Below are 26360 nucleotides of genomic sequence, written 5' to 3' on the forward strand. Positions count from 1 at the left end.
AAAAAAAAAAAAAGAAAGAAACCAGCTGTCCTGTCATTAACTGTGACTCATGGTGATTTCCATGTGTGTCAGGGTAGAACTGGCCTAGTGGTAAGAAGCTGTGCTGCAATCCCCAAAACACACAGTTTGAATCCACCAGCTGCTACGAAGGAGGATGGGCATTCTTCTTCCATGCAATTTACTTGCCTATGAAAACCTGCTGGAGTGTCAGCTATGGGTCAGTTTGGACTCGCTGGCACACGACCACAGCAAGCCCTTTCGGCTGAGGCATCTCTTGGGTGAATGTAAACCTGCAGCTCTTTGGTTAGGAGTCAAGCATGTTTTTCCCTCTCTCTCGTTTTTATTAATTTTAATTAAAGTGTACAGAGACTTAGGGTTTCCAGGCATTCATTGTTGCACTTTTCTCCCTGGTCCCCTCCCCGCCAGTTCACTCTTCTTGAAAAGTAAAAGAAAAACTCTTTCGTTGTTATGCAATCCCTCCCCGCCACGTCCACTCCACTGTGCAGCATCTGCACCTTTCCCCGATGACCCACTGCCACTGAGGTTATTCCAGCTCAGGGCGACCCCACGTGTCACAGAGTAGAACTGCTCTGTAGGGGTCTCCTGGCCGTAATCTTAACAGATGCTGGTGGCCAGGACTTTCTTCTCTGGCGCTCCTGGGAGGAGGTGAACTTCTAACCTTTTAGTAAGTTAGTAGTTGAGAGTAAACATTTTTTTCCAACTAGTAATCCTTTTTTACTCATTACAACACATGAATGAACTCAATTAATAATGACAAAGCATCCTACTGCATGGAGTAGGTACGGGGTATGAGGAATAGAAACAATGCCAACCAGATAATACATGTGTGGCTTTTCATCAGAGGAAAACTTTACTGAAAAAAGCATAGATTCAGAATGTGTGATCATAAAATAAATTTTTTAAAAAGCCCACCCCACCCGATACTCTTTTCTTTCCTTTTTATTGTGACTTGAATAAAAGTTTTCAAAGCAATTTGGTCCATTCAACCATTCATATGCATTTTATTTTTTAACATTCATTACAATGCCCACAGTGAATGTAATCACACTTTTCTCATTTCTTCTTATTTCTATGATTCTGTGAGTCTTATTTCCATCAATCCTTCAACCTTACCCCTTCCTGTCTTCTGGGCTGTATCCCTGGGTAAATGCTGCTCTGTGACCTTATATGGTTGGTAATTAGAAGACATGTCTCTCTCGTGTTGTGCTCACAGGTGTTTCGGTGCACCTGATAAGCCTGGCTGTTTGACTGAACTCTGAGCCCACAAGGGTGAGTTTTGTTCCAGGTTTGAGGGAGGGTTTAAGGCCACCGTTTCTGGGGTTCCAACAATCTATCAGACCAGTAAACCTGTCCTTTTCTGTACTTTTTAGTCTTGCTCCACACTTTCCCAAACCCTCCCAGAACCTTTGACAGAATGACCCTTTTAAACAGCCAGCAGTGATGGCTGGGCACCATCTAGTTCTTCAAGGGTCAGTCCGGGAGGTTGACAGTTGTGTGGTCCATTAGTCTTTCAGGCTAATAGTTTTCATACAAACATGCTTCTTCTTTTTTTTAAAAAAATTTTTTTATTTTATATTACTTTGCTTACAAAGTTTGTATACATTGTGTTTCACACTATTCTTCATTAACATTGTGTTTCATACAATCATTTCCATGTATGACGTTTTATAAAATTAATTATCACTGAACTATGCCCATCATTACCCTGTCTTTTCAGGTCTTTCCCATTTTCTTTACCCCCTCCCTCCAACTTCCAAATTGTGCAACCTGTGACTTTGCCCCTATCCATCCTCACCCCCTGCTCCAGTCCTTTCCTATCTTGGGTCCCCATATATGTTGTACATAGCAACTTTAACCACTATGGCAAAAAAATGGCAAGAGCTCAAATGTCCAACCATAACTGAATGGATTGAGAAACTGTGGTACATTCACACAATGGAATACTATGCAGCACTCAAGAGCAACGATTTTTAAAAACAGCACGTAACTTGGGAGAGACTGGATAGCACTATGCTGAGTGAACTAAGTCAGTCTCATAAGGACAAATACTGCCTAAGACCATTATTGTAAAAACAGAAGGATAACTTGTAAACCTATACTCATTTCTTAATAATTCAATGGATATATTTTAAAATTGACCCCACCCCCAGCCTATCTATCACTGGCAAGCCTGAAAATTGAGCACCATGATAAAAGGTTGAAAGAGTAGTTTTTCATCTCTCACTTAAAACTGTTTGGCTCAAACAGGAGAACTTAAGATTCCGCACAACTCAATTTCTATTAAATGTGTTATTAGAAACGTGACTCTCTGAGAATCTGCACGTTAACATTTGAACAGTCTGCACCAGTGAGAATCACGGGCATACATTTTCAATTAGAAAATGTCAGTGTGGAAAATATAACATGATGATATTCCAGGAGCTTGCGGTTGAGACTGACCTTCCTAATGAAACCTGATCTTCACCAGACATTAATTCTCTGCACAGCATACTTCAAGCGATCAGGAGAGTTAATGCCACTCATTCTCCCTCTCGTCAACTAATTCCACCAACAAAAGTTAATTATGTACTTCTCATAGGCAAGGTCCGGAGGAGAGTAAGATGGACAAAAACACTCTTCTCAGGGAGCTCTGGTGGCCTAATGGCAGGAAGCTGCACTGCAATCCCAGAGGTACACGGTTTGGATCCACCGGATGCTCTGCTGGAGAAGGAGGGGCAGTCTCTTCCAGTACCAGTTAGATCCAATTTCACAGTACACACACAAAATTATAAAAAAATTTTAAAAAGCCTCACTCTTCTCTTTCTACCCAAGAACCAAACCCACTGCCATTACTCACAGTATCACCACCCCCATCAGGTGCCTGAAGCTCTATATCCTTATAGAAGGAGACTTCTCATCTTCCTCCTTTGGGATAGCTGGTGGATTCGAACCACTGACCTTTCAGTCAGCAGCCTGATCCATTATGCACTACTCCATCAAAGGACCCTCCTTTCTTTCGCCTTCTGGAGCTCATAATTTAGTGGTGGAGGAATAAGCAAGCAGTTTAGAGGTTTTTCTCCCTCAGTTTTTTTCCAGTCCGTTTTGATTCATGCTGACCCTCCACTGGGTTTCCAAAGTCATAAACCACAACAGGAGATTGTCCATCTTTTGCCCACGGAGCCTCTGATAGATTGAAACTACCGGGGGTGACGCAGCCCTTGGGTCATCGGTGCAACCTGCTGTGGGCTAATTAATATGCAAGGAGGGCCCGCCGGTGGTTCAGAGTAGAATTTGCACCTTCCAAGTAGAAGACCTGGCCGTGATTCGCGGTTAACACGCCCCATGCCCAGCGACCCCCTCTCAGGGGAGGCCTGGGTGCTGCTGAAGCTGAACGGGTTCCAGCGGAGCTTCTAGACTAAGGCAGATGAAGAACAGAAGCCTGAAATGTTCAAATTCCCTAGCTCTTAGAGAGATGCAAATCAAAACAACTATGAGATATCATCTCGCCCCAGTAAGAATAGCAAAATTTAACAGAGCAGCAAACAACAAATGCTGTCAAGGTTGTAGAGAGAATGAAACCCTAATTCACTGTTGGTGGGAGTGTAAATTGGTGCAACCATTATGGAAGGCAGCATGGCGCTTTCTCAAAAAGTTGCAAATAGAAATACCATTTGACTCAGCAATTCCTCTCCTGGATATATACCCCAAAGAAACCATAACTGCCACCCAAGCAGATATATGCACACCCATGTTTATTGCAGCTTTATTCACAATAGCAAAGAGCTGGAAACAACCCAAGTGCCCATCAACAAAAAAATGGATAGAGAAGCTCTGGTATATTTTCACAATGGAATACTATGCAGCATTGAAAATCAAGGAACTCATGAAATATTATACAAAATGGATGATCCTGGAGGACATTATGCTGAGTGAAATATCTCAGTCACAAAAGGACAAATATTGTATAAGGCCACTGTTGTAAAATGGGACTGACATTGGGGTTGTGGGAAGACAGAAAAGGAGGGGAGGAATGACGTATACCACATTGAAACAGATGAGTGAGAGAACTGTTTAAAAGGGATATATGATTAGGTATTATTGTCATGACAGGAGTCCAAAATGAAGGCTGACTAGTGGAGTGGACTGGGGGGTGGGGGAGGGATTGCATAACAATGTAAGAGTTTTTCTTTCTTTTCAAGGAGATGAGTGAATTGGGGGAAGCGGGTGGGTAGGGAGAAAAGTACAATGAATGACTGGAAACCCTAAAAACAAAACAAAACAAAACAAAACAAACAAACAAAACCCCTATGGGTCATAATCTGCACTTGATCATGGGATGCCACAGAACCAGGAAGGGGTGCATGTGCTGCATTTCACTGACCATGAGGCTGCCATGAACCACGGGCCAGCTCCAAGGCGGCTAACAACGTGCTGGGACATTTCACTCAATGTGAAGATCAAGTCTTAACCCAGCAAAACCAAGCCTCCTTCTGTCCAGCCAATTCTGACTCACAGCAACCCTCCACTGTGTCTCGAAGGCGGCAAATCTTTATAGGAGATTGCCCAACTTCCTCCTTGAGAGCAGTGGGTGGCTTTGAACAGCTGACCTCCCGGTTACTGTTGCAACATGTAATGCTCTATGGCAAATTCTCTCAGTTCATCATCAACAACTAATTCTATGGAAGGCAGAAGGCAATTGTGGCCACTTTACACTTATGAGCATGGTGTTAGGGAACTCATTTCACAGGGATTAAGATGCCAGTGAATGTCAACTGAGCTGTCCCTTCAAAGGTTAAAAGAATTCAGAATCAAAGAAGGAAGTGGGAGAGGTTTCCAGCCTGGGGCTGCTGGTCATGGGAGGAGCAAGTGAAGGGAGGTATGAAGGCAGCTGGAATGGTCAGAGATTTGTGTGGCTGGGAAGGAATCCGAGGGGAGGGGGTTGGAAGTTGAGTGCAAAGGACAGCTGGAGCTGATGGCAGACAATTCCTGGTCCCACATCTGTCCATCAGACCACAGACAGGCCATCCATCTTCCTGGAAACCGTTTCAGGTCTGATCCAGAAGGGTCTGCCCTTGGCTGGGCCCCAGGGAAAGGTTACCTAGGGAGGGCCATGCAGTCAGCATGTCAATGAGACGTAGGGGCTGCTTGGAGCCTAGAAACCTGGAAACAGAACGAGCTCAGCTCCGCAGGAATATGAAAGGGCTCGAGGGGAGAGCTGATGGAGAGGAAGGTCCCAGGGGCCTGGGCTTAAACTCTCAGATGTGGAGCTGGTTCTTCTAAGACTCCTGAATTCCTTGAACAATCCTAAGCATCTCTGAAAGTTAAACAGAGCATTATCACATGCCCCAGTAATCCCTCTGCTAAATCTCTGCCCTAAGGAGCCTGAAATCCTACGACCACACACAGACTCGTATACAGGGGCCACTGCAGCGCTATTCACAACCGCTTAAAGGCGGAAGCAACCCCGATGCCTGCCAATCAAGAGACACATGGGTGAACCAATCGGGGTCGATTCCTGCAACAGGGTATTATTCAGTCATAAAGGGATTAGAGTCTGATGCATCGTACGACACAGGTGAACCGTGAAAACATTATGCTGCGCAAAAGGAGCCAGACACGTTCTTAAAGGACTTATTCAGAACAGGAAGTCCACGGAGACGGCAAGCAGATTAGTGGCTGTTAGGGAGTGTGTCAGAGATGATGAGGATGGCGCAGGATAGGACACGGTTGCTGTGAGTCATACTCAACTTGGTGCACCTAACAACGACAACAACAACAACAACAACAACCACAACAGGGATTGGAGGCTTAGTGGTAAGGAATTGTGTTAACAATCCAAAATATGTGGTCAGAATCTGCCAGCTTTTCCATGAGAGAAAGATGGGTGATTTCGTGTGCTATTTTCTGTCTCTGAACACCCACCGGAGGGTCAGCTATGGGTCTGTTCTGACTGGACAGTACAGAGCAACAATGCGGGAATGGGAGGAGGGAGGATGAAGGGTCACTGCAAAGGGCACGGGGTTCTCTGTGGTGTGGTGACGGGTCTTGGAAGTAGACAGGGATCAGGAGTTAATGCCAGCCACCGAATTTTAACTTTTAAATGGCATATTTCACGTTAGGTGTATTCTCTCTCTCTCTCTCTCTCTCTCACACACACACACACACACACGCACGCACACACACGCACGCATACTTTGATGTATTCAATAAACGGTCCTTGAGGATCTGTCGTGTCAGGTGGGTCATGAGGTAGACCGACTATCTCCAGCAGGACGAAGGACACTCCCTCCCCAAGCCTCAGTTTCCCCATGTGTGAAATGGGATGATGGGCGGAATTGTTTCCAAGTCCCCCTCTGACTCTCCTCTGACAGACGTGCTGAAGGTTCTTGTTTCTCAGTCGTTCTTAGTCTTTTCTCAGTCTTTTTCCTTTTTCTCTGTGTCCTCACAGCCCTTCTCTTACCCCAGAGGTGGCAGCACGACATAAAGCTGTTCCTTCCATGTGTTTTGCGATGCTGCTGGACCTCGGACTGCTGGTGGTGTTATTGTTGGGTGTCACTGAGTCAGATCTGACACAACCTCGTGTCTTCACAGTCACAGTGAGCCCCCCTCACTGTGTGTCATATCACCGTGTCAGCCTGTATCGCTGAGGGTCGTTGCCTTCTTTTTCACTGAACCCCTTCTTTACATAATATGATGTCGTTCCCCGGGGACTGGTCCTTCCCGATAACATGTCCACAGGACGTGAGATAAAGTCTCACCATCCTCTCTTCTCAGGAGCATTTTGGCTGCACTTTTTTCTAGACAGATCGGTCTGTTCTCTTGGCAATCCATGGGATGGGTGTTCCACATTCTCCACGGACACCACAGGCCGAAGGTGTCAACTCTTCCTTCTTCCTCATTCACTCTCCAGCATTTGTACACACAGGAAGTGACTGAAAATACCATGGCCTGGGTCAGGTGCTCTTCAGCCCTCAAGAGGACAGCTTTGCTTTTGAACATTTTGCAGATCTTCTAGAGCAGATCTGCCCAGTGTTGTCGGATTTATTGGCAGCCGCTTCCATGAGCTTTGACCGTGAATTCAAGTAAAACGACCTCTTTGATGACGACCGTCTTTTCTGCATTTATCATGATGTTGCTTCCTGAATGTCCAGGTGGATCCCTTCTAGTGAAAGGAACTCTGGAGGAGGACCCATAGGGAGGTGCGCTCCTAACCCAATGACCAAGCCTTTGATGGTTCAAATCCACCAGTGGCTCTGCAGGAAAAAAGATGGGCAATCTTCTCCCGTGACTGACCACCTCAGACAACAGCTGGAGGGTCGGCTACGAGTCAGTCAGACTTAATGTCAATAAGCCGAGTTGTCCTGATGGCTGTGGGGACACAAAGGAAGGAAAGACACCAGGGTCCCAAATCCAAAGGAGAAGCAGCAGGCTAATCTCTGGGGCCCCCATTCTCCCTCTGCGTTCCCTCAATTATTTCCACATCCCCTCAAAGATTCTTTCCATTTATATTAAATTTTCTTCTTGAAAATTTAAATCAAGTTATTTTCTAAGAACCTTTTTTAAATAGCCCTCTCAAAGGAAAAAAAAAGTCTGGCTTGATTTCATGATATCCTTTCCCCCATCATGTGATAAAAGGTGATTAGGAAAAGGATACAAAGACTGCAGAGCAGGTTATCCCCTTCTGGATGGTTCCAGCTGACTTCCCACGGCTCTGGCCTGGGTTCTGGCTGCCACTGTGTGCTAGAATGGGAGACAGGTGTGAGAGGAAGGCCACCTTTCCTCCTGGATAAACAGAATGGAAACAAGGAGAGAATGTGGGGTGCACATGTGTGTATGTGTGTTTGGTTTTGGGCACCACACACTCGCAGTAAATTCCATTTCTTACCCTGGGTCTCAGCTCAAACCAGTTTGAAAACCTAGCTCTCGCCAGATAGTGACTCTTTCGCTGTCTCAGACTCAGGCTCCAGTCTCCCTCCAATCTCCTGATTCCTTTTTCTTTTAATTAAAATGCTAATTAGTTCTCTAGGCTTCCTCTTATCTGCCTTGTCCTTGGGGGTGGGGAATGGGCAAAGAGCCCAAGTGCTATGGTTGAATCAATAGGGAGAATTCAGATGAAAGCGCGCACCCCCCTCCCACACCCCTTCCAATTTGTTCAAGAGGGAAAAGAATCGTAGTAAAAGTATCAGCTGCTGTGTCCTGTTCACCTACTGTGTGTGTTACCCCTTCCAGATCTAACTTTTGTCATCTTAAGAGATACAGGCGAAAAACAGAGGCCCCGCAGTATCAGATTGGACAAGGCTGCAGGAGTCCCTGGGTGGTATGAAGGCGGCTAACTGAAAGGTTGGAGGTTTGATTCCACCCTTAGGTGCCTCAGAAGAAAGGCCTGAGAACTCTACTGTGCTCAGTTCTACTCCTGACACGCCTGGAGTCACAGCATGAATTGTGTTTGACTCTGTGGTAATTGGGTTATTCTCACACTGGCTGCTTATTAGAATAATTATGGGGGCCCCAACTCTAGTCCATCTGCATCCAAACCTCTGGAGCAGTGGCCTGGGGATTGGTGGATCCCAACAGGGTTGATGTTGATCAATTCTTTTTGATACAGTGGTTTATTGTTGTTTACCAGAGTCAGAACCGACCCACGGCTGACCCTCCAGCGGGTTTTCAGAGGCAGTTAATCGCACAGGAAGAGATTACGGAGCACCTGGTGGCCCTGAACTGCGTACCTTTGGGATTGCAGTGCAGCTTCTTGCCACTAGGCCACCAGAGCTCCCTTTCCAGCAGGGTTGAGAACCACCGTCCAAAGACTTCATATCTGAACCCAGGTCTGCATGATCCCAAGTCCCTGGAAATGGAAGGTTTGTGACTTTGAAAGTCTAACAGTGCAAAACGCAGAGAGAGGGGAGCCCGTTGCTGGTCGCCTAAAAAGGTGGGTGTGAAATCCTCTCTTTCACCCTTTTCTTCATCCATATTGTATCCTCCAAATCTTTGATTACAAAACCAGACCTACCATGTGACCCTGGGTATATGAAATAGCCTCTCTCTGCTCAAGTGTCCTCACCAAGGAAAATTCGAGAATGCTGACCAAGTCTACGGTGTGGGATAGCAGAGAGTGAACTGGTGTTTACCCAGCCTGGGGGCAGTGCCTGGCTTGCAATTGTTATAAATAAATGGTCAATAATGTCGTGAGAAGATGGTGTTGGGTTCACCTTCCCATTATGCGGCCCCCAGGCTCTGTGACGTGGAATCTTTCCATGCATCACTGACTACAAATGGGCCCCCAGTCCTCACTGGGGCCTCAAAGATGTTTCCTCTCATTTTCCTATCTGCTCTTGGGACGAGACAAAGGGGCTGGCAGGAGCTCGGGACATTCCTTTCCCAACTGTAGCCCAAGCTGTCAGCTGTAGACACAATGACACACTCAACCAAGTATGCTTCCGTTGTCAGGATCAGGGGTCACCATGGCAACCAATAAAGGAGGAGCCCAGGGCCTTGGCAGATGGCTAACAGGGCCCCATTCACAGGGTCCTGATGGGAGGTGCTGGGACAGAAGGCTTTACCTCAGGCTGGCCCCTCTCTCTAAGCCTCAGCTCTCAGAGCTTCACCTGACTTTGCCTGCAGCCCAGTCCCTACCCTCTCTCTGCACCCACAGTTTTTCTAGCGTCCTTCCTTGAATATCACACAATCACTAGCAACTTGGATAAAACCCCTGAGCATCCCAAGTGGTTTGTGATGGGCTGCTACCCTAAAGGATGGTAGTTCAAAAGCACCCAAAAGCTCAGAGGGAGAAAAACAGGGTAATCCTTCTGTCAAGACTGTTTTTGAGTATTGTTGAGTCAGAACTGACCCACAGCTGAACTTCTGGTGGGTTACAGCCAGGGAAAACCCCTGTGGAGCAAGTTGACTGTAATATCTGAGTCACCGTGAACCTGAACTGACTTGATGGTAATGCCTTTTTGTTCATTCTATATTGGTTTGCTTACAAAGTCTGTCTACCCTGTGTTCCACACTATTCTTCATTCACATTGCGCTTCATACAATCATACCCACGCACGATGCTTTCTAAAATGAATCACTATTAGACGATGCCCACCATTACTCTGTCTTTTCAGGTCCCCGCTGGACCTCTCCCATTTCCTTTACCCGCTCCCTCCACCCACCAAAGTGGGCAACTCTGTGATTTCGCCCCCACCCATCCTTGCCCCTCTGCTTCCACCCTTTCTCCCCCTGAGTCTCCATACACGCTTTCCTAATAATCCTTCTTTTGATCTTGTTTGTCTGTTTTTCATTAAAAGTGGATTAAGGAGCACACCCATGTTTATTGCGGCTTTGTTCACAATAGCAAAGAGCTGGAAACAACCCAAGTGCCCATCTACAAATGGATGGATAGAGAAGCTCTGGTATATTCACACAATGGAATACTATGCAGCACTGAAAAATAAGGAACTAATGAAATATTATGCAAAATGGATCACCCTGGAGGACATTATGCTGAGTGAAATATCTCAGTCACAAAAGGACAAATATTGCATAGGGCCACTGTTGTAAAACGGGACTGACATGGGGGTTGAGGGAAGACAGAAAAGGAGGGGAGGAATGATGTATATTGCATTGAAACAGATGAGGGAGAGAACTGTTTAAAAGGGATATATGAATGGGTATTCTTGTCATGACAGAAGTCCAGAGTGAAAGCTGCATAGTGGAGTGGACTTAGGGGGAGGGACTGCATAACAATGAAAGAGTGTTTCTTTTTCTTTTCAAAGAGAAGAGTGAATTGGGGTGGTTTAAGGAGAAAAGTGCAACAATGAATGACAGGAAACACTAAGTCTTTGCAAACTAAATTAATTTTTTTAAAAAGTGGATTAAGGACAAATACTGCAATTTTCTTAAAAAAACAAACAAACAAACAAACACAAAACCAACCCCCAAAACCCAAAACCCTGACCTGGAGATCTGGTGGTGTACACTGTCTGTGGAGAATTGCCCTACCAACATAATGGTGGTTCGAATCCACCGCTGGTTCGTCAATTTATTGCTTGAGGTGACTAAGTTACAGAAGACATCAGACTTCAAACCCAAGCCCTCTGGCTAGGAGAGACACCGGGTCATGCTTCTGGGCCAGGATGGACAAGAGAGAAAACGTCTGTAAATTGGTGAACCAGCCCTGGGTTCCTACGAAGAATAGAGCTGCAGATTAAACAGAATCCAGTTTAGGAAGGATGCTGGCATCAACAACAAAAAAGCCACAGAGTTCAGCTCTTAAAAAATCTGTTTGCTCAGTTCCATGGTGTTTGCTGAGCACCTGTGCTGAGGATTGAAGATGTCCCCATAAGTGAAGGGACATGTCCTACTGTGTCCTCAGGACCTTGCATCCTGGGGGTGGAGGTTTGGACCAGTGGAAAAACAAACTCGCAAGGTCAGCGTGGTGGGGGGAGATCCACTTCCCATTGAGAGAAAACAAGCCACTTCTCCAGACTCCAGGAACTGCTGAGTATGCAAATACCACAGTGTGTTACAAACGGATCTTTCATTGCCTTTCAGATCTGCGTGGCTCATGACTTGGGAACACTTTGTAGGTGGCTAGAGTTATGGTGCGTGTCTGACAATATTCCTATGCTTGCCTGAAGACATCACAATTTTGCAGTAATGCAAAATGATGCACCCATATTCCTGTCGGCTATGATTCAGTGCTTGGATAGTCTACCACGGCAAAGCTTCAACTACACTCTCATCTAACTGGGATGCAAATGCAATAGTTCTCATCCTGCAGAGGAGAAAACAGCCAATGCTATAAGGCCAAATTGTGTCCTCTAAATATGTGCTCAAATCCTCAGTCCTCGTACCTGTAATTATGACCCTGTTTGGAAACAAGGTGTGTCTTTTGCTATGTTGGTCAAGTTGTACGTGTGTGTGTGCGCGCACACACACGCTCCTAAACATAATTGTCCCCCTCCTCATTTATTGTGATTTGAGTGAAAATTTCAAAGGAACTTGGTTTTCCATCCACCTATTCATGTTCACTTTGTTTTATAACATTAGTTACAATCAATACCCACAATGAAATCACACTTTTACCACTTTCTTAAATTCTCATATCTATTCATCCTTCTATCCTACCCCTTCCTGACTTTCGGGCTTTGTTTTCAGGTAAACGCTCCTCTTTTGACCTTGTATGGTTGACTAAACCTCAGGAGTGAGGGATGACTCACTGGTGTTAACTGGTCACCTTACAGGCCTGTCTGATTTGGCTGAAGAGTGAGCTACAGTTTTGTTCCAGGTTCATAGGGTAACAAAGGGCCAGAGTCTCCAGGGTTCCACCAGTCTCTACTGGACCAATAAACTTGGCCTTTTGTATACTTTTGAGTTGTATTCCACATTTCTTTCTCATTTGGTCCAGGATTTTCTACTGCGACCTCATTGAAAGAAGTCAGTGGTAGTAGCCAAGCACCGTCTAGTTCTCTGGCCTCTGGTGGTGGCTAGGGCTGGAGTGAACCACTGAGTCCTTTAGACTAACTGCGTCTACACATCACAGCTCTTCTTCCCTCTGTTTCCCACTGGGAGAGACCAGTACTTGTGCCTTAGATGGTTTCTAACTAGGTTTTAGAGCCCCAGTCCCTATTCAGCAAAGTCAAAACTAGTTACTTCTGAGTCATGAAAAGACCAGCACAAACACACAGACACACAAAAATGAATAGATTTTCAAACCAAGGAACTGAAATGTGAAAGTTCAAGTCCAGTCAGAGGTAGCTCAGAAGAAAGGCCTGGTGATCTACTTTGGAAAACACAGCCACTTCTCAGAACATGCTTTTACCCTGACATACATGAACTTGCCACATGTTAGATTCAACTCAATAGCAACTAATAGTAGCAATGTTGTTGTTGTTGTCATTGTCAGGTACCATTGATTCAGGACCGACCTGTAGCGGGTTTTGAGAGGCTGTAAATCACACAAGAAGAGACTAGCCATCTTTCTCCAGAGATGCAGCTAGTGGCTCTGAACTGCCTGCCTTTGGGTTGGCAGCACAACTCCTTATTCACTAGACCACCAGAATTCCCTGAAAGTAGAACTAAAAAAAAAATCTGGCTCTTTACAGCCAATCACACAAGCAGTGCTGGTGGCCCGAGATGTCCAAGATGCAGAGATTCTGCCTTTTGCAATAGACGCAGAGGTGGAGGCTGTGGGCTGAGCTTAGGAGGAGCCAAGGCCGTGTGGGGCTGAACACCAGGATCTGGGATGTGGCTGGGCCGGTGGCCTCATTCTTACCCAGAAACCTCACCACACGGTGCAGCTCAGTACATATCCCTTCTCCAGGAACACTGGTCTTTTGGCCAATGACAGGCTGTCAGTATCACAGCTTTCCCTACACCTCTAATCTTTCAGTCACACCCAGCGTGGTGCGACCTAAGTGAGCTCTGGTTAAGCCACCTCAGACTCGGCCCACACTTGGCACTCCCTCTGCACCCCGACTCCTGTGGCCCTGTCCTTTATGGTGTCCAGAGCCTCAAATCACATGAAGACCCCATCACCCCTGAGGGGATGGAAGACCCTTCTTGATTTTTCTTTTTTTAATTTTTTATTTTATTTCATTATTTTTTGTGTGTACCGTCAAATCAGATCTGACTGGTACAGGAGGAGATTGTTCCTCCTTCTCCAGCAGAGCATCTGGTGGATTTGTACCGTGTACCTCTGAGATTGCAGTGCAGCTTCTTGCCACTAGGCCACCAGAGCTCACCCCTTCTTGATTTTTCTAAGTGTGGTTTTGGAAGAAGTCCAGCCAGACTGTTCCTCAGAAGCAGGGATGGTGACACTCTGTCTCATGTCCTTTAGACACATTATCAAGAGGGACTCGTCCCTAGAGAAGGACACCAGGCTTTCTAAAGCAGAAGATCAGAGATTGGAAGACCTTCAAAGAGACTGAGTGAGCAACAATGAGTTCAAGTACAGCAAAGGGGGTATTTGTATGCAGGGTTGTTATGGGTCAGAGTGACTCAATGGCACCAAACAATAACAAAAAAGTACACTTATGACAAAATATTAGACAATCAAGCATTTCTTATATATACAAATAATACAGTGACGCTCGTTATATTCACCATGCTTTACAGCCATCACCATCACTCCTTTCCTTTCCAGACTTTTTTTTAAATTGAAATTTTAATGAAAGTTTATAAAGAACTTGGATTTCTATTCATTCATTGTTGCACATTTTCCCCTCTGCCCCCCCCCCCCAAATAAAACATTATTCTGGCATTCTTTACTTTCAGCCAGGATACATCTGATGTCAGCAATATTATACCTGGTGCCATAGCCTCTTCTAAATTCTGCTTGAACTTCTGGCAGTTCCCTATCATATTTGATATTTGAAACACAATTAAAGATATATTGTTACAATTGTATGTTTCTCAAATGGAGATGTTGAAGGTCTTCCTTTTTTATTTCCCATTGACTCTACTTTTCTAGGCATAATGACCTTCTCTGGGGACTGGCCCCTTCTGATTAGATGGTCCTAAGTATGTGACCTTTCCAGACTTTTCTATTGCCATTTCCAGGAACTTAAGGTCCCTAAGAAATGACTGCTTCCTTCTTAGAAGATATTTTGATTTGAAGAACTGACATTATTATAGTCCCATAGTACTTCAGGCAGTTCTAGGTAGTACAGAAAGCTAAAGTATCTGTACTCAAGGACTTGCCCTTATCTTCTGGTTTTCTAGTCATCTAGTCAAGGGAGCTCTGGTGGCTTGTTGTTGTTGTTGTTACGTGTCTTCGAGACATCTATCACTCATAGCGACCCTGTGAATATTAGCTCTGAACCCTGCCCTATCCTGAGCCAATCTCATCATCTCTGACAGACCTAATCCCATTTCTCCAGTCTCTGAGTCAATCCATCTCCTCTGGGGTCTTCCTCTTCTGTGCTGTCCCTCCACCCTTCCAAACATGATGTCCCTCTCCGAAGACTGGTCCCTTCTGGACACATGCTCACAGTATGTGAGATGGAGCTTCAAAATCTTTGCCTCCAGGGAGCAGCTTGGTTCCACCCACCCCAGGACTGACCTGTCTGTTCTCCTGGCAATCCACAGTATGACCAACACTCTTTTCCAGCTCAGTGGTAAGGAACTGCCAATGCAAAACTACCAGTCCAAATCCACCAGCTTCTCTACGGGATAAAGAGGGACAATCTCCTCCTGTGAGATTTACTGTCTCTGAAAATCTGACCCCTGGAGGGTCAGTTATAGGACAGTTCAGAACTGACTGCACACAACAATTCATCTAGTCCATCTAGTCAGTATCTGATGGTTTGATTGATTCACAAGCAGCTGTCAACCTAAAGGTTGGTGGTTTGAATATAACCGAAGACGAAAAGAAGTGGTGATCTGCCTCTGATCAGAGTCAAGAAAACCCTCAGGTACAGTTCTGCTCTGTAACACTCGGGGTCACCATGAGTCAGAATTAACAACAGTAAGCTTTATGTTTCTAGCCAGCCTTTTAAAAGGAGCCTACTAGTGCAATGCGTAATACAGTAGGCTGCTAAAAGAAGGATCAGTGGTTCGGATCTACCAGTCACAGCATAGGAAAAAGATGAAAGATGGGGAATCTTTTCAAGTAGGGATTTACAGCCTTGGAAATGACTGTGAGTTGAACTGATTTAAAAGCAGGCGGGGGTGGGGGGAAAGTCAGCCCTTTTAGCATTTTGGTCCCTGAGTGCTGCAGGAAGGGAGTTCTGGGGATATGGTAATTCAAAGTGTCTGGATTTAGTGCTGTCTATAAACGACTTTGATCCACGAGGCAGGTTCACCCCTTGCTTTTGGTCTGGCCACTGCGGCCATTAATCATACTACCCTGGTCAACTATTCAGACCTTCTGGAAGGATCCTCGGTCCAGCCCTACCTCCTCATCAAGAGGCTTGATTTTATAAGCTGTGACAAGTAAAATGTCATCTGTCCACTCAGGGAGCACGGCATTCCCCCTGGAGACGGCAGAGGGCAGATGGTGAGTCTTTAAGCGAACAGCTGACCAAGCCCCTCCCCACTGCTTGTTGAGCGTGAGTGGGGCCCAGAGGGCAGAGACGGTGCTAGACGGAGACCAGGGAGGGAGGTTAATCACTCTGTACTCTGCCTGTGAGAGCAGCAGCATCCATCACAACAGCAATAACAGAGCCTCTGCTTTCCCGACACTGTGTCCGCAGTGAGTCAAATACAGCAGTAAACAAAACTGTGACAGAATTTATTCTGGGTCTTCCAAGAGCTCTGAGCCCAGCAAGGGTCCACTCTCTCATGGGCTCCCAGCCTCTCATCAGAAAGCTTCTCTACCTTCCTCCTGAGAAATGAGTCCCTATTTTTATGATGTCTTGACACATTTGCTGTCAAGGACCTTTGTAAAGAGCAAAGGAGCAAGGATGTCAGATTAAAGAGTAAGGTGCACCTGACTTAACCATGGTATTCTTCCTTGTTTCACATGCATGTGAAAGTTGGACAAGGAAGACAGAAGAAAAACTGATGCCTTAGAATTGTGGTAATGAGGAAGACTATCGAATAGATCACGGATGACCAAAAGAACAAATAGTTTGTCTTAGAGGAACTATAGCCAGGGTGCTCCTTGGAGGCAAAGAGAGTGAAACTTCATCTCATGTACTCTGAGCACGTTGTCAGGAGGGACCAGCTCTTGGACAAAGGCATTCTACCAGGAAAAAAATCAGAGGGTCAGCAAAAGAGAGGAAGATGCTCAATGAGATAGATTGGGGCGGGGGGGGGGGGAGAAAGGCCTGGTGATTGAGGATGTACTTCCAAGAATTACCTAGTGAAACACTTAACATTAGAATACTGTGCAACAGCAGAATATTAAAAAAATATAATATTTCCAGGTAGCTTGGAAGACACTCTAAACCTGCAGCTGCCCCTCCAACACCCTGGATTAGACCAGTCCCGGTGAAAATGAGACCTTCCCTGTGCACAGTTCACGTCGCTGTACAGGAAACTGCAAGGAGGTAGAGCTAATTCAACAACGACCACCACCACGCCTCTGCCCTCTGGGCCCCATTCACACTCAACAACCCTCACGCTTCATGTAGTCCTAATACTAGGTCCGGAGGACACAGGTGGGGATGAGGTAAGACAGTGGAGTCCAGTGAAGTTACACTGTAAAGGAGTTAGCTGTATTTAGTGGAGGTGGTAGAATGAACAAGTCAGCAGATAAGATTCGAAAACCTAGAGGAAATGGACAAATTCCTTGAAACGCACCCCCTCCTCAGACTGACAAGGACAGATATAGAACACTTGAACAGACCCATCACCAGAAAAGAAATTGAAACAGGTCATAAAAAGACTTCCCGATAAGAAACATCCTGGACCAGATGGCTTCACAGCTGGATTCTACCAAACATTTAGAGAGGATTTAGCACCAATTCGACTTAAATGAGTCCCAAAAATTGAAAAAAGAAGGAACACTTCCAGAATCATTCTATGAAGCAAGCACCACCTTAATACCAAAACTAGGCAAAGATATTCCCAAGAAAGAAAACTACAGACCAAAATCTCTCAAGATTGTCTGACACGCTGCTGAAGTTCATCAGTGAACCTCCCACCCTCAGCATCTTAGATCACTGAGAAACCTGGATGGATGTTTGCCATGCTCCTGGGAACTGAGTGCTCTAACCACGAGGTCCAGCCCTGGCAGTTTTGGGTTCTGTGGATCGGAGCTGGCTGACAGCAGGCACATGCTAGTCCTCTTGCATCCTGCCTTCCATGTGTGTGAGCCTGTAGCTCACAAAAATGACAAACGGATTTAAAACCACTTCCTATCTAGGAAGTGGATCACTCTAAGGAGCCAAAACATAAACACTAAACAAACAACAAGAACATCCCCAAACCTCAAGGTCTCTACTCTGGAGCCAGTGGTAAGGCATTTACGTGATTCTGATGTAGGAGGAGAGAAAACAGAGGTTGAAAGGCAGCTTCAGGGGGAGCTCTGGTGGCCTAGTGGCAAGGAACTGCAACTACAATCCCAGAGGCGTACAGTTCGAATCCACCAGATGCTCTGATGGGGAAGGAGGGACAATCTCCTCCTGTACCAGTCAGATCTGATTTGACGGTACACGCACACAAAAATAAATAAAAAAAAAAAAAGAAAAGAAAGCCAGCTTCAAAGGCTACACTCCTGAACTGGGAATAGAATAAAGGAGGTCTCTTGGCCCCACCCAAGAGTGTCAAGGTGAGGCAAATGGTTAATGTGATTATTGCTAATGCAAAGGATGGAGGTTCAAGCTTATATAGAGGTGCCTTGGAAGAAAGGCCTGGAGATCTGCTTCTGAACATTCAGCCATTGAGAACCTCATAGATTTAAAAACCTATCTATATGAGGCCAAAGACTTAGCAATTACTTTAAAGCAAAGATAAGAGGGTAAAGGGAATAGAAAACTAGATTAAAGGAAATAGAACTGGAAGAATGGAAAGAATGAGGCTGATCACACGTTGGAGAAAAACGTAAACAGTGTCACTACTGAATAGCCTGTGGGAACCTTCAGCAAAACAAAAACAAAAACAAAAAAATGAAAAGAAAAGCCTATGGAATACAGTTCTATTCTAAAATACATGTTGTTGTGGAGCTCTGAATCAGACAAATAGCTGACCCTCCAGCAGGTTTTCAGAGGCACTTAATGGCACAGCAGGAGACTGCCCATCCTTCTACAGAGCTGCTGGTGGATTTGAACCACATGCCTTTTAGGATTGGGTGAAGCTTCTTAACACTAGGCCACAAGAACTCATGAGGATAGTAGTTGTGTTCTTATTAAGTGCTGTCGAGTCGAGTATATCTCACAGCAATCCTATGAACAAAGGATCTGAACCCTATTCTATAACTATTGTTATTTCTCTAGTTTGTTCAAAGGGTTTTCAGAGGCCTGTTATTTAAGAAGTGGATGCCAATCCTGCTTCCATGTCGGTCTTAATCTGGGAGCTCTACCAAATCCTGTCCACCATGGGCAACCATTATGGCATTTGGCAAACCACCGGCACAGTTTTCAATTTCACAGCAAGTGCAAGTTATCTCAATACAACAAACGGACTGACAAGTCTTGTACCACTTTGAACAAAGCTCTCCCCAAACACAATTAACTCCAGATCCTGACTGATTAAACAGTTTACACCCAACTTTTTATTAAATCAAAACAACCTACCCTCCAGAATCCAACTGCTTCGGACAGGAGTCTCCAAACTGGAGATTTAGTCAGGGCCCAACTGACTTTTAAATTCAAAGACCCATCCACCAGCTCCTGATTGACTTAATTAAACAAGAGGCTTCCAGCCCACAGCTGAATCCAGGTGACCAATCAACTTACACTGAATTGTTAATGAAATGAAAAACAAAACAAAACAAAAAACCCATCCAAATAGGTTTTTTTTTTCAAATAGTTTTATAAAATAGAACTGAAAGAAAGCCCGAAGGAACACAGTTCTGCTTTAATACACGTGAGCTCTCTATTAATCAGAACTGACTTGAATGTAACAGGTTTCTGGCTATAAGCTTCACCCACGCCTGGATGTACTCAGAAGCAGGAACAGCCCAGGGGGCCTCAGAGGACATGCACTCTGGAGGCAGGTCTGCTCCTTGCCATGATCCCAGGATCAAGACTGATACCCAGAAATAATGGCTGCCCCATAAATACTTGCTGAATTCAGTAACTAAGTTCCAATCCTACATTTCAATAACCACAGGAGGAAAAACTGAAAAGCTATCTTCCAATTTCATCTCTCAGAGGAACACAACACTACTCAGTCTTCTATCATTCTCATCTTCCAAAGGTTTTTGCCTGTTTTGGAGAGACCAGCCCTCCACAGAATTTTAGGTCTGCAGACATGGTACATATCTAAAAAGGAGCTCAGCTGCAAACCTAAGGGTCAGTGGTTCAAACCCACCAGTTGGTTTGATTCCAACTCACCAGCTGGTTTGAACCTATCACAGAAGACCTGGTGATGTGTTCTTGTAAAGACAACTTAGGAAGCCCTATGAGGCAGTTTTATACTGTCCTACAGGGTCGTTATTGTTAGGCTAAAAAGAAAAATCGAGGTTGAAGCTCAACTCAGAAATCCCTACGTCAGGACACTTTCTGAAAGCAAAACTCGGAAATCCCTATGTCAGAATATTTTCCAAAATCAGAACTCAGAAATTCCCATATTAGGACTTTTTCTAAGCCCAGAAACTTTATGCACCAATGAGCTTCTGCAACGTCAACTCATCTCATAACCCCCTAAAACACACATGCTAAAACCCCATATAAACCCCCCAAGCCCAAGCCCCAGTGCTACGCCCTTTGCTGAGTAGCCCAATGTGCAATAAACTCTGAGAAATGTTTCTGCCTTGGCCTGGTTCTTGGCTTCAATAAAAAACCTTTCAGTTACGAGTCAAAATCAACTCGATGGCCCCTCACAATACTGTACATCTGTTTATGTACTGAATCATTACCTGTGCTTTATACATCACTGTTGTTGTGTGTCGTTGAGTTGAAATAGATTCATATCCGAACCCCCAGTGGGTTTTCAGAGACAGTAAATCACACAGGAGGAGACTGACCATCCTTCTCCCATATAGCTGCTGGTGGATTCAAACTGTGTGCCTTTGGGATTGCAACGTAGCTTCTTACTACTTGGACATAAAGTGCCCTGTGCTTAACACATACGGAGTACAATTTTTCACCCTCTCCCATCAGTCACATTTTGCTTCCTCAGGGGCAAGATCACCTTGTTGAGAAGGCAGGGATTAAGTATATGCCAGTTGGCAGGCTGGGCATCTCCACTGCTTCATCTTACTCGTTCCTCACAAATATCATAGAGTGGGCATTGGTAATCCCCTTGCAGAGAGAAGCCTGTGCTCTGGAAAGGGGAAATAGTCTCCTGTCATACAGTTCTGAGATCCAAGCCTCCAAACTATGGTCTACGAGACCCTAAGGCCAAATCTGGCCTACCTTTCCTGCTCCAAATAATGTTTAAGGCCATGACTGGGAACTCTTAAGATTCAGAAGGGCTTGGGTGGATGGCCAAGGGTGCCAGGTGCGGCCACTTGGAACAAGGATGAGTGCCATCAATGTCCCTGACTGTGAAGGCACCGTGAGGAGCAGGGGTCAGTCTCCTTTGGACCGCAAATGCTTCTGTCTCATCTTCTCCTCTCTTAAGGTATCCAGACCACACCAGGTCCAACTCTGTCTCACACATATTCAGGGACAGGTATATCTGCACAAGGGATTCCCTTGGGGATAACATGGCCACCAGCTCACACACACCAACTGGGGAACAGGAAGTCACCAGGACACCGAAATGGCATTTAGCCTTCTAACATAGAGCCTTTCCTGCCTCTTATTACAGCAAGGCTGCTACCGTTAGAAAGAAAAACAATGCCAAATGAACTCGTTATAAGACTGCAAAAGTACAAAGCAAGAGGGGGGGTTCCCATTCACAGCTTCCTCCCACCTGCTCCCAGGATAGGCCGTACAGGCTGTCAATTCTGACTGCCAAGTCCTGTCTCCCGCAAGGAATGAAGTGAAGTGTTTACTAATGGCAGCCCCCTTGGGTCTGCCATCCTCCTGAATTCCAAAGGGATATGAAAGGGGCTTTGCCATTCTAGGGCTGAGAAGGGAAGGGAAGAACTTATCTGGGGGCTGGAGCAGCACTGCCTTTCAAGGTGACACCTCGATTCATTCGAGAAAGCAGACGTCTGTAGAAAAGGTTCTGCAGGGCTCCGTGCAGAGGAAAGCACCGTTCTCATCAGCCATTTACATAGCCATCTTTGTTTAGTAATTTTGTTCTTCTTTAAAAGGGGCCCATCTCGCTGTGTTCTCCCACCAAGCATCCTTGTAAGTGTCTGGTTGTGGGCACTGGCATGGTTCTTGACAGAAAGCTGCACACAGGTTTCTGGACACACACACACACATATGAGTGCATGCACACACCAGTATCACTGACTGCACACACAGTCTCTGCCTGCCGGCGACCCCACACAAGTGAGCAAGGTAGACAGCGACACATACATACCCCGCCTGCACTCACGGAGTGTGGAAGGAGGCAGGGTCCTGCTGTGAGGCCAGCTCTCCTGTTGGGAAGCCCCCTCTGTGTCATCCTGCAGTGCTTCCAGGATGAGGCTGGCTGGGTTCTCCCTAAAAGGTGCCACGGCGCCCAGCCCCCCACCTGGGAACCCGTCCCACTCCCAGGGTGTTCCCAGAACATGGAGCTGGGCTGGGAGGGAGGCCAGGGCCCCTGTCATCTCCCAGAAGCAAAGGTCTGGGGGAGAGGATATGCTAGGATGGTACCCAGGAAAAGGATGGAGAGAAGGTGAAAGACTGAGGAGGGAGGAGAGAGAAGGAGGGGATTCAGAGACATTCAAATAGAAACAGAGGGGGAATCTTGTACACAGTAACAAAGAGAATGACAAGGAAGAAGAGAGAAAGCAGATTTCTCACAAAGGCGTTTAAAATCAAGCTTGGTTGTCAGGAAAAATGAGACTGCTATGTTGGACACAGAGACTCTGTCCTCCCTGTGCCCTCTCAGGGGCCTCTTACAAGGCAGAGCTTCAGAGCATCCCCAGGACACTGGCTGGAGAGGACACTGGCCATGGTGGACACTGGCCGGGAAGGACACTGGCCATGGTGGACACTGGCTGGAGAGGACACTGGCTATAGTGGACACTGGCCGGGGAGGACTCTGGCCCGGGAGAGCTCTGACCACGGCGGACCCTGGCTGGGGAGGTGGCCTAGGGACACGAAGGGCCTCCAAAGGGTGCTAAGTCATCACCCAGACCTCCAGTGGTCAGAGGGTCTCTGTTGGGGCTTCAGGTGAATCGATTACCCCAGTCCCCCCAATACAGTGCAAACTGTCCACCTGGGGTCTGAAGAGGAAGTGGGGATGGCCATAGGGTGGGGGAGGGGTGCCGGGAAAAGGCACAGAGCTCTGGGTCACGTGCTGCTCACCGGTTGCCATGGTGACGGCGAGGGGGTGGGGGCGCCCGGACCTGAGGCTGCGAGCGACACGCTGGTTCTAAATCACCGAGACAGCCCTTCACTTGAGCTATTACGCCGTTGCCAGGGCAACCAATGCGATCAAATCGCTGAGGAAATCTATAATTATTACAAGCCAGATACCGGTGTACCGGCTCAGCAATCAGCTCCAAGAGCAATCCAACCTGAACTCTGGGAGGAAGAAAGGCCGCCCCCGTGCCGCCCTCGACTCTGTGGGGACTAGGTCAAAGAGAGGCTCCAAGACAGGCTGGGGACTTGGAAGGCTCGCTTGGCCACATGAGGACTGAGTACGTGGCGAGACCAAGTGGAAGTGCCAGTGCTGGATCAGTACATGTTTCTTCCTGTAAATCTAGCATGAGATTGCCAGTCTCCTGCAAATGGAAAGAATATGCCAGAGACACACTGGATACCTGGATGCCACCACCTGGCCTCCACCAGGCACTCTGCACCATGCTGGGAGTCCTCACAGGGCTACCCCCCTTTCTCCGGTCACGATCCCAGCTCTATTTTTGGATGCATGTCCAAGTAAACGACAGCCATCAGTACTGGTTGGTCCCCTGATAACATCAGCCTCCAGAAAATCAAGTATTGAGTTACTTTTTGATCAATGAAATCAGCAATCTAATATGGTTCAATATCAACAGAATGAAAGCTAGGCTTCTGACAGTCTTTCCTACTGTCTGTCTGTCTGTCTATCCATCTACCCTTCCATTTTCTCATCCATCCTTAATTCCATGCTTGCTGCATGCATGCATCATCCATCCTCCTATCCTTCCATCCACCCATCCTCCCATCCATCCATCCATCCATCCTCCCATCCATCCATCCATCCATCCATCCATTCACTATCCATCCATCCATCCATCCATCCATCCTTCCTTCCATCCATCCATCCATCCATCCATCCATCCATCCATCCATCCAACCATCCTCCCATCCATCCATCCTTCCTTCCTTCCATGCATGCATGCATCATCCATCCTCCTATCCTTCCATCCATCCTCCTATTCATCCATTCACCATCCATCCATCCATCCTTTCAGCTATCCATCCTCCCATCCATTTATCCTTTCCATCTACCCGCCCATCCATCCATCCCATCCACCTACCCATTCTCTCATCTATGCATCCATCCATGGATATGCCCATCATGCATTCTCATGGTTTCCAGAACTGACTCACCACCCCCAAATCTTCCTTCTTGGTTCCCCACTGCCCATTAGATACCTTCACCTGGATGTCCTGACTGCATGCTGACTGTTTCAGCTGCAGCATGTTCTCAGCTGAAATGATAATCTTTCACTCACCGTATGTACTGTCTTTTTTGTGTTAGCAGACACACCACTGTCTCAGGTGGCAAGCCAGAAGCCCGAGGGCCACCCTTGCTTCCTCCTTCCTATGCTTCTGCTCATCTTTATGCCCTCAAGATTTGGCTTCCACCCTAGCTCTGGGCTCCATCCTCTCCCCTCCTCGCTCTTGCCCTAGTTCATGTCTCATCATTTCTCAACTGGACCGCTGCCCAGCCTCCTGTTGCCATTGGGAGAAAAGAATCCAAACAAATGTCTTGGAGAGCAATTTCTCAAATTAGGTAAAACTTTAAATGCACAAATAATTCTCCCTCTAGCATAATTCTACTTGAAGGAATCTGTCTCAGTAACATAAACTGAATATAACATCCATCAGCGGGAAATGGTGAAATAAATTTGGACACGTCTATAATACAGAATCTTATGTATCCAGCCACATGAATGGAATGATGTTTAACACATTATGGTGCAATAATAAAACAAGTTACACAAGGAAACATCTACCATGCAATAGCCCCTTTATACTTGGGTAGACACTAGTGTGTCCAGGGAACATGGCTTCCCTTTCCCTCCTGGCTCCATCTAACAAGCTGTGTAGTTAGAGGGTGAAGTAAAGATACAGACACCCCTCTGGGGCTGGGCCTTGGCAAGTCTGGAAGGAGCACACAGAGTTCACAAGACTCTGCGCTCCTAAAACCAGAAGACCTGGTTTAGTTCCTGTTCAGACACTGAGGTCCTCCTGAGCCTCTCAGTTTCCTCATCTGTATAATGGGTTGGCTACACAGGAGTATGTTGAAGATTAGATGTGAGAGTAGATGGGAGGATAGCATAAAAAAGGTGACCTTGCTGGACGTCTGACATTAAACATTTGGTAAAAAAACCCACAAAAAACCCTACTGCACAGTACAACATAGTGAATGCTAATGCAAATGGTGGGTTTTAGATGATATCCTTATAGCAATGGGAGCTCTGGTGGCTTAGTGGTGAGGAATTGTGCTGCGAATACAGAGGTATGTGGTTCTAATCCACCAGCTGCTCTGTGGGAGAAAGATGGGCAATCTCCTCCCACGTGATTTACTGCCTCTGAAAACCAGCAGGGAGGGTCAGGTATGGGTTGGTTCCAACTAGATGTTACACAATATAGCAATATTGGTGCATCAGCTGCAATGACTATTACACACAGGAATGCAAGATCTTAACAAAAGGGGAATGATGTGGCTGTGGCATAGTGTGTAATGCTAACAGAAAGCTCAACCGTTTGAACCTACTGGCCACTCCTTGGGAGGAAGATGGCAGTCTCCTCCCATTAAGATTTACAGCCTCAGAAGCCCAATGGAGGATGATGGTCACTGTGTATCAAGACCAACCCAACAGCAATGAGCTGAGTAGGGCTGAGGGGACAGGAGCCCTGGTGGTACCGTGGATTAAGCACTTGGTTACAGACTGAAATGTCAGCAGTGCGAATCATGGGAGGATAATGCAGCAGCCTCTTTCTGTAAATATTCACAAGCTTGGAAACTTGGGAGGCTCAGTCCTATATGGCTGCTACGCGTTGTTGTCGCCAGTGAGTTTGGTTTTGTGTAGGGAAGAGGCGCTGTATGTGCTTTCTGCACCATTTTCTGTAAACCTAAACAAATACTCTAAAAAATTAAGTCTGTTGGAATCTTCTTTCAAAAGTCAAACTTGCCATAAACAAATGAGTTCTTGTTAATTTATCCAGCCTATTTCTACACATTTAAAAAGCCCAACATTAAAAACAAACAAAACTTTAACTTTTGTTCTTGCTTGAGCAAATACTCCGTGTCTGGGACTGAGGTAAGGGTTCTTCCCATATGATCTCATTCAAGCCTCCAAACAACCCTATTTGCTAAAAATTTTTACTCTCATTTTACACATGGTAAAGCCAAGGTACATGAAGGATAGGGGGCTCCTTTAAGAGCACACAGTGAATAGTGGTGCCCATATTAGCCCTTAAATATTTCTGACCACAACGTCCATCCTTTCTTACTGTTGGTCCCATTTGTTAAATGTTGCATCAGTACTGTCCTATATATAT

This window comes from Elephantulus edwardii, unplaced genomic scaffold (assembly GCF_000299155.1).
Source record: "Elephantulus edwardii isolate Elephantulus edwardi_28Jun2011 unplaced genomic scaffold, EleEdw1.0 scaffold00162, whole genome shotgun sequence".
Taxonomy (NCBI): domain Eukaryota; kingdom Metazoa; phylum Chordata; class Mammalia; order Macroscelidea; family Macroscelididae; genus Elephantulus; species Elephantulus edwardii.